The following is an 8,427-nucleotide window of genomic DNA, read 5'->3' on the forward strand; positions in this document are numbered from 1 at the left end:
GGGACATTCCAACTTTCCATCTTGTTTTTGAACTCCATCTAGGCTCCTCTCCTTAATCAATAAAACAGGAATTAGGTCTCAGCTCCAAGAGTCGCTTTCTGTCTTCCAGTTTATGACCTTGGCCACCTCGCAGGCCTTTAAAGTTGCCGGACTGGCTTCTTCAAATACCTGAGGTCGCAGAAGCAGGTAGAAAAAAGATTTGGGAGTTTCCTGCGGGGAAGTGGGCGGGCAAGTTCAACTACCGGCTCCCCCCAGCCCAAGCGTTCTGGGTGCAGAGTGCTCCCTCGCCAAGACCTCTAAACCTTTTTCTTTGATCCCCCCTTTTTTCGGGNGGTGGTGGTGGGGGGGTGGAAGCAGCGGGGGAATGAGGGGCCGAAGCATAGTCTTTCGGCTCTCCTGCCTCAGGCTCCAGCTCCGCCCTCGCCCAAGGGGGAGGACTTTGAATTCCAGACCCGGAATCCTTCCTCTTTTGAAATTGATCGATTTTATCCGGGAGCTTCAAATCGAAACCAGGAGAGGGGGCTTTGAAATGTCAAAGAAAAGTTGCAAAAGGAAAAAGGAGGTGGGCTGAGGAGGGGGAGGCGGGGGAGATAAAAAATAAGAGGGGTGGGCAGACAGCGACGTTTTCTTCTGAAAACTTACCTTTGTGCCGATTGGTAACCTTTTCACCCTCTCCGCGGTGGTGGTGGGTTCCTGGGAGCTCTTTGAAAATCGGATGAGAGCAGTGGACCCTCTCCCCCAGGGGGAAAAAAAAAAAAGCCCGTTAGGGACGTGCAACGTTTGCATTCAATTTCAGGAGGCCGAGTGGGACCGTTTTTTTGCGCAATTCGGGGAAGGTTTTGCAAAACCCTCTGCTCGGCCATTTGCATTGGAATGGAACCGTCCCCAACTTCAATTTTGGATGAGACGTGTTTGCCTGGAGTAATCCTGACCTAATTTTTGAAAATTATTATTTGGAATAATAATAATAAAAAAAATCCAGCTACGTTCTGGAGAAGGCAAAGAGCTGGCAGGCACCACTTGTAGCGGGGGAGTCGGGTGTGGCCCCGGACTCGGAGCGTGAAAACCGGGGCGCGTTGGAAGCACCGCCCGCACTTCTGTTTCCAGCGAGGCCACCTCCTCGGGCTGGTGATGCCCGCTTGCCCAGACCTTTCCTTCTGGTCCCCAAGACCCACACTCCGGCAGCGAGGTGCTAGGGCAGGGGGCTTCTAAAATCGGCTGTCTCCCTCCCTTCCCCTTAGGCATCAAATCGGTAAGACCCCACCCTGGCTGGTGCCCAAAAGCACCTCTTTAGGCGACAGGCACCGCAGGAGGCCCGGAAAACAGATTCGGTTCTTTGCAGGGAGCTTCCAGTCTTCTCCAAGGGGGCCCCTGGGGCCAAGGGGATTGAAACACAAATTTTAGGAGTCATGGCAAACCTAGTTCCAATTGTTCTTAATTGTTGTTTTGAAGCCCTCCAGATGGCCAGGCGCCCCAGGGCTGGGCAGGAGAAAGTGGGTGCCTGGTCTAGCCCAGGCAGGGCTGAGCTCACTTTGTCACTTTCCTCTCCAGCAGCCTGGGGCTGGTGCTGCAGGAGAGAGGGAGGCAAAATGGGCACAGAGATTTCTGGGGTGTCTGAGGGCAGCTGCCCCAAAAGGCCAGTTTTGGGGGAAAGGCTTTGAGAGATTTATCGGCTTAGGAAACATGGAAGGTGCATCAGACCAGCGGTTCTCAACCTGTGGGTCGCCACCCTTTTGGGGGTCGAACAACCCTTACACAGGGGTCACCTAAGACCATCGGAAAACAAAAAGATATTGACATTACGATTCATAACAGTAGCAAAATGACAGTTATAGAGTAGCAACGAAAATAATTTTGTGGTTGCGGGTCACCACAACATGAGGAACTGTATTAAGAGGTCGCAACATTAAGAAGGTTGAGAACGGCTGCATCAGACATAGATGTACAGAGATAAACAGAGGGGGATGAGCGTCAAGAAAGACACAGAGAGAGGAAGTGATGAGGAGAAGACAGAGACACAGGGAAACAGTGACACAGAAGCTGACAGAAGCAGAGGGAGAACAGACAATGAGTGGCACACAGAGAAACGGGGAGAGAGACACAGGTTGAGAATCACAGCATCCTGGGTGACCAAGCTGTCCTATGGACCCCGACCTAAGAGTGGCTAAGCCAGAGCTGGAACTGGATCCCCTGGACTGACCCCTCCCACGTCCTTTCTAGGTCTTTGGAGATGGGAGGCCTGAGTTCCCCGCTGCCCCCAGGAGAGTTACAGGATGCTAGGTCAATAGGACTGGATCAGGTAGGTCACTTGTTCCCTGGAAGCTGCTACTGGGGGAGGGGGGGCGGGCGCAAACATCTGCCTCTGCCTCTGAGCTGCACCTCCCAGGCAGAGGGGAAAAAAAAAATCCATCGGGTTGTACACCCAGGCAGACTCATCCCTAGCACTGAGGCTCCCCGGGACAAGGGTACAAATCAAAGTCCACACACTCTGAGAACTTCAGAGTTATCATCAAGCTGGCAAAGTATTAATGAAACGTGTTCTATCATCCGACAAGTTGACAAGCGCGTCTTTCTAATAACCTGGGAGACCATAGTGGACTCGCATTCTGTCCCAAGCTGACACCCTTTATCTCTCACGGCAGCCTGTCTTTACCGAGACAGGCTCCGTGCCCGTGTGTGCACACCCCAGCCGGTAAGGCCAAGCCTCACCCACATCCTCTCAGCAAATAGCCACCCCTTGACCACCCCCCAGGCAGAGGGGTGAGCATGAAACTGGGGAGATTTACCCTCCAGTGACAGATCCAGGGGATAGGACCACGCAGGATCTGGACGCAGGCTGGCACCCATATGGGCAGAAGTCTCAGTTTCCGGTACCCTGACCATGGGGGTATTAGGGGGGATGTGGCCCCTGCCCCTGGGAGAGGGGCATACTCAGAAAAGAGGCAGAACAGAGCTCGCTAAAGCGTGGAGACCCTCTGGCCCAGGGCTGTGAGTAGCACTGCCCTGGTAAGGCCGGACCCCACCGTGGATACCCCCCCCCAGACCCCCACACACACCTCCCTGCGTTAGTCTGCGAACCCTGTAGTGGGTGCTTTCTGACACACACAGCTTACCCACTCTCCGAGGCCCCAGCCACGCTCAACTCCTGCCATGGCAGACGTTTCCTCTGGGAGCAAATTCTGCAAGAAACTCAATCTGCTGTGTACAGAATTATGGGTTGTTCTTGGCCGCGGCCTCCCCTCGCCCTTGGTGCAAACACAGACATCCACACAGAGCGGAGCGGGCTTTGCCGCAGCGCCATGGGGTTTGGGGCTCTGCCGGGGAGACCAACCTCTCGGTTCTCCCTTTCTGGGGCTGGAATCCTCCCAGCACCAAGGTGGGAAAAACAAAGGCATTCAGGAGCAGGCTTGGAGGGAAACCCACCTTCCCTTCTGTGGTCCCCCCGACAGAGATACAGCTTGCCCTGCACCACTGAGAAGGCCGCTCTGCCTCCCTTGCCAGATCACAGTCCAGCCGAGGTTGTTGAGGTGGTCCCCGCATGTGCTAGAACCTCCTTGAAGCCCCCAAAACATGGTATGCAATACTGTGTATGTCTGTACCTCTGCCTCCTCAAATTATCCACCATGCCCACGACCCCAAAAGGGTTTTGGACTCCTGGGCTAGGAGGAGGTGCAGGGTTTTCAAGGGCAAGCGGTGCCCACGTTTACATGGATACGTATAAGAACCTTCGTGACAACGTCTTTGCTAGCAGCCCTCCATGGGCAGGGGCCTAGGTGCCTGATTATATTGCCATAGAGCCATCAAGAGGAATAGGATTCTGCGAGTGAAACAGTGACCACCTCCTGCACACACGCGGATGAATCTCTCCAGCGTAACACAGAGAAAGACACAGACACAAAAAAGAGCGCCTGGGGCTGCTGCCTCGTTGACGCAGCCGGGGAACCCAGCTAAACTTGAACCACGGTTTGTCTCACCCTTTCAAACTCCCGAGGGCGACGCTCTTTTAAATGACTCTGCTAAACGCTGGGCTTGGAATGGTCCCTGGGAGTGTTGAATGGAGAACCTGGCCCCTTCGTAATGCTGAGAGAAGCAAGGGCAGGGGACACTTAACGGGGCAACATGCCCCACGTGTGGGGACTTAACTAGTCCGGGACAGTGCAGACAGAGGGGCAAGGGGGCTCTGAAGCTTGGAAAATAATTATTTTCCAGCCTGTATTAGGGTCCCTTGGAGCACATTAAAGCTTGAAACTCAATTCTGACCATTCCATGAAGGACATTTAAAAGTTTGGCTCTACCATTGCTCTCCTCTTCCTTTGAAAACTAATTGAAAAGAAACAAAAACAAAAATCTTACAATCCCCCACCCGCCTCCAAATCCTTTAAAAAGGCCACACTATGCGATCCAGGCAGCATTACTGATCACAAGTTGCCCAGAGAGGTTATCCTAATAAATCCTTTGAAGTACGACTTTGCTTTCAACCCTTCCAAATATACTGAATAGCGATGTATATATTTCCCTCTGTTTTCTCCCTCATTAAATTCCTCAGATGCAGAAGCCAAAGGAAGCCTCCTGCAGAACCCAATTATCTGTGTTCCACATGTTTAGTTTTTAATAATAAAATAAAATGAAACCCAAAGGGCGCAAGTCTTCTGACTAAGCTTTTATTACCTGATCAGAACATATGTCGCAGCCACGCATTGGGGGGACTCGGGGGGAGCTTCCTTCTCTGACCCGATCCATCCAGGAAAAAGCTCTTATCTTGTCCCCTGACCCCAGGCCACTCCGCAATTCTCGTCACCCACGTTTGGCTCTTCCGAAAGGGCTGTAGGTTCTTCTGGCAGAGGGTGAGCTCCAGCTGAAAAGGAGCTGAGTCCAGAAGTAATTAAGTTCACGATTCAAAAATGGGTTTCCATACAGCTTAGGTCACTACATCTGGTCGCCCAAGCTCCTTTGTTTTCCTGTAGATTAATTCAAGAAATATTTATTTTGAGCATCTATTATGTGCACTCAGTGTGCGAGAGCGAGGGGAAAAACAACGAACTTGATGGATATTATTCCTTTGTTGGAGCGGGAGCCATTCTAGAGAAAGATCTAGACAGTAAACAAGTAAAGAATAATGTGTATATACACACACATAGACTGCATAGTACTTAATAATTTCTAAAATTATATATACTATTTTAGAAATGTATATGCAGAAAAGTATATCTATCTGTATACACACACATAGCCTCACCCAATAGAATTCTCTCTCACATGATTTTATTTTGTTTTCTGCATACAAGGTGTGTTGAGTAATATGGTGAATGTTTAAATAAAAAAATGTATTACAGTAAAAGACGCATTGCCATTAATACCCCTCAAGATGCTCCCCTTCACTTTGGTTTTGTTTTTTTTTTTTAAGCTGAGCCATCCTGCTACCTGTTGGCAGCTCAGTGGCTGCTCAGCTTGGGCTGGACTTGAACTGCTGTTGCTCAAAGCTCAAACTCTTAAGCGAGCTCTTAGCCAACTGAGCCACTTGGCCGGCCCCCTCCCCTTCACTTTGAACGCACTTATCCCATCATTCTTGCCACTTTCTGAAGCAGTTCTGCAAGTCCTCTTTTGTGAGTGTCTTTAGTTGCACTGTCATGGCTACCTCGATGTCCTGAATTGATTCAAAACGTTAACTTTTCATGGTCATTTTGACTTTGGGGAAGAGCCAGAAGTCACATGGTGCCGGATCCGGTGAATAAGGTGGATGAGGACATACCGTAACGTTTTTTGTTTGACAGAATTTGCCATATACCAGAAGTGATGTGCGACACGGAGCATTGTCATGATGGAGGATGATTTACTGCACACTTTAAAACACATCTTCTCTCAACCATAGCTCACACTCGACGGACTGCACTGAACAAGTTGAAACTTGTCACACACTGTTACTAAGGTTCGACACGCCGCTTCACATATTGAAGATCCCTGCCCTTGGTTGGATGGCACTCGGCAGCAGCATTCACTGTATTCTTTGATCACACCTTGTAGAACTTCATGATTTCTAAAATTATATATGTGATATTATCTATAAATATATATTATAAAATTGCATAAAATTACAAATAAAATTATATATATGTTGTAAAATTTTAGAAATTGTTAAGTGCTATGCAGAAAAAAAATTATGTGAGAGAGGATCATGGTGGGTGAGAATGTCCTTTAGATAAAATGGGGCTGGAGAGGCCTTCTTGAAAGAAGAAAGTTTTTTGTGTTTTTTTTTAAAGACAGGTTTATTGAGTTAAATTTACATATGTTAGGTTCACCTTTGATAGTCGTACAGTTCAATGAGCTTTGACATGTGTACATGTTGTGTAACTACCATCACAATCAAGATATAGAACATATCTCTCACCCCCAAAAGTTCCCTTGAATCCCTTTACAGTCCGTTTTCTCTTCCCCTAGCCCCTGGCAACCACTGATCTATTTTCCATCCTAACGTTCTGCTTTTTCTGGAATGTCACATAAATGGAATCATGTAGTATGTAGTCGTTTGTGCCTGGCTTTTTTCACGTAGCCCAATGCTCTTGAGATTCACCCATGTGGTTGCAAGTCTCACCTGCCTGTTCCTTTTCATGGCTGAATACTATTCCACCGTATGGATGTACCACAGTGTGTTTGTCCATACTGTAGTTGATAGACACATGAAGTTGTTTCTAGCTTTTGGCTATTGTGAATAAAACTGCTACAGACATTCATGTCCATGTCTTTGCGTGGACATATGTTGTCACTTCTCTTGGGTAAATCTTTAGGTGTGTAATTGCTGGCTCATACGGTAACTCTATGTACTCCTTTACAAGAAACTGCCAACCTGTTTTCCAAAGCAGTTCTACCATTTTGCATCCCTACCAGCAACAGGTGAGCATTCCAGTTACTCATCAATACTCAGGATGGTCAGACTTTTTACTTTGGGCCATTTGAGTGTGTGCATAGCCCTTCACTGATGACTGGTAATGGTGAGCATCTTTTCAGGAGCTTGTTGGCTGTTATTATATGAAGCTTTAACATTTTTATATGTTTATAATACATCATAAAGTATATATTACTTATATGCTTATAATTATTTAACATGTATTATATAAAATACATTTGAATTAATTCAATGTTGATAAAAAGGCAGCCCTGGGAAGAATCAGGGAAGACCGTTCCAGGCAGAGGCAAAGGCCCTGAGGTGGGAACCAGCTAGGGATGGTTGAGAGGCAGAAAGGCCAGTACAGGGCTGTGTATCTTACAAAGGAAAAAACAGAGTCCTTCAGATACCATTGTTGCATAACACACTATCCCAAGACTTCACGGCTTGAAATAACAACTCTCTTGTCGTGCTTGGAGATTCTGAGAGTCCGGAATTTAGCTTGGGCTTAGTAAAGATGGTTTATCACCGTTTTGCAATATCTGAGACCTGAGCTGGGAAGGTTCCACTGGCCAGAGGCGACTTGATGGCTAAGGCTGGAACCTTCCGGAAGCTCCTTTGCGTATGCCTGGTGCCTGGATAGGGACCACTGGGAGGCTAGGCTCAGCTGGGACTGTCAACAGAGCACCCCTATTTGTCCTCCTCATGTAGCCTGACTTTCTGACGATGTAGCAGCCTGAGGGGTTCAAGCAGAAGTATCCCGGGAACCAAGCTGGAGTGGCATTGACTTTCCTGTCCTGGCCTTGGAAATCACATGTCATTTCTACCCCCATCTCATTGGAAGAAGCAGTCAAAACCCTGCCCGGATTCAAGAGAAGAAAAACAAGACTCATGATCGAGAGCGCGAGGTCGCACTGCAGAGGAAGATGGAGGACAAAGGATATTGTCGTGGCAGCCCTTGGAAAATAGAATCAGCCGCAGAGTCAAAGCTGGTGGCGATGCAGCGTGTTCTGCTCAACAAATGCTCCTCCCGGGTGATGAATAAGCATGTGGATGAATAAGACCCTGTCCTTGAACTTGAGGAATTCCCAAGGCAAATGGAGGAGATGGATATGTAAATAAAAACCATACTGTACAGACTTCAACAGCATGTATCACATTAGACTGGAAAGTCCCCAGGAAGCAATCCATATTGCCCGGGAGGTGGATGGGGGCTTGGGCTCTGGGGCGTGCGCTAGAGTTTACCAGTTAGGTGAGGCCAGCGAGAGCAGGAGAACCAAGAGCTTGATCAAACAGTGGATGGTCTGGCAGGAGAGGAGGGTGGCGATGAGGTTAGAAAGGCAGGCTGAGCCCAGGAAGGAAGGGGTTCCAAGTGAAGACTGGGCAGTTGGACTCAAGCCTATGGGTAATGGGAAACCACTGGGGGATTAAGTGCTGTGCTCAGGTGCCTGCAATGGAAGAAACCTTGAGGGGCTAGAAGGGTGGATGGCTTGACAATTGACAAGAGATATGCTAAAAGCCCAGAAGCCAGTAGGGAGGTTTATGTA

General features: G+C 48.6%; 1 long non-coding RNA gene across 1 annotated transcript; it reads left to right on the forward strand.

Annotated features, from left to right (window-relative positions):
• Positions 1-478: 478 nt before the first annotated feature.
• LOC109382242 (uncharacterized) lies at positions 479-7,959 on the forward strand. The gene is made up of 3 exons (XR_002123902.1): positions 479-562; positions 2,221-2,299; positions 7,592-7,959. It is a non-coding gene; the product is annotated as an uncharacterized LOC109382242 (long non-coding RNA).
• Positions 7,960-8,427: the final 468 nt, after the last annotated feature.

Source organism: Hipposideros armiger, unplaced genomic scaffold (genome assembly GCF_001890085.2).
Source record: "Hipposideros armiger isolate ML-2016 unplaced genomic scaffold, ASM189008v1 scaffold_62, whole genome shotgun sequence".
NCBI classification, from domain to species: Eukaryota; Metazoa; Chordata; class Mammalia; order Chiroptera; family Hipposideridae; genus Hipposideros; species Hipposideros armiger.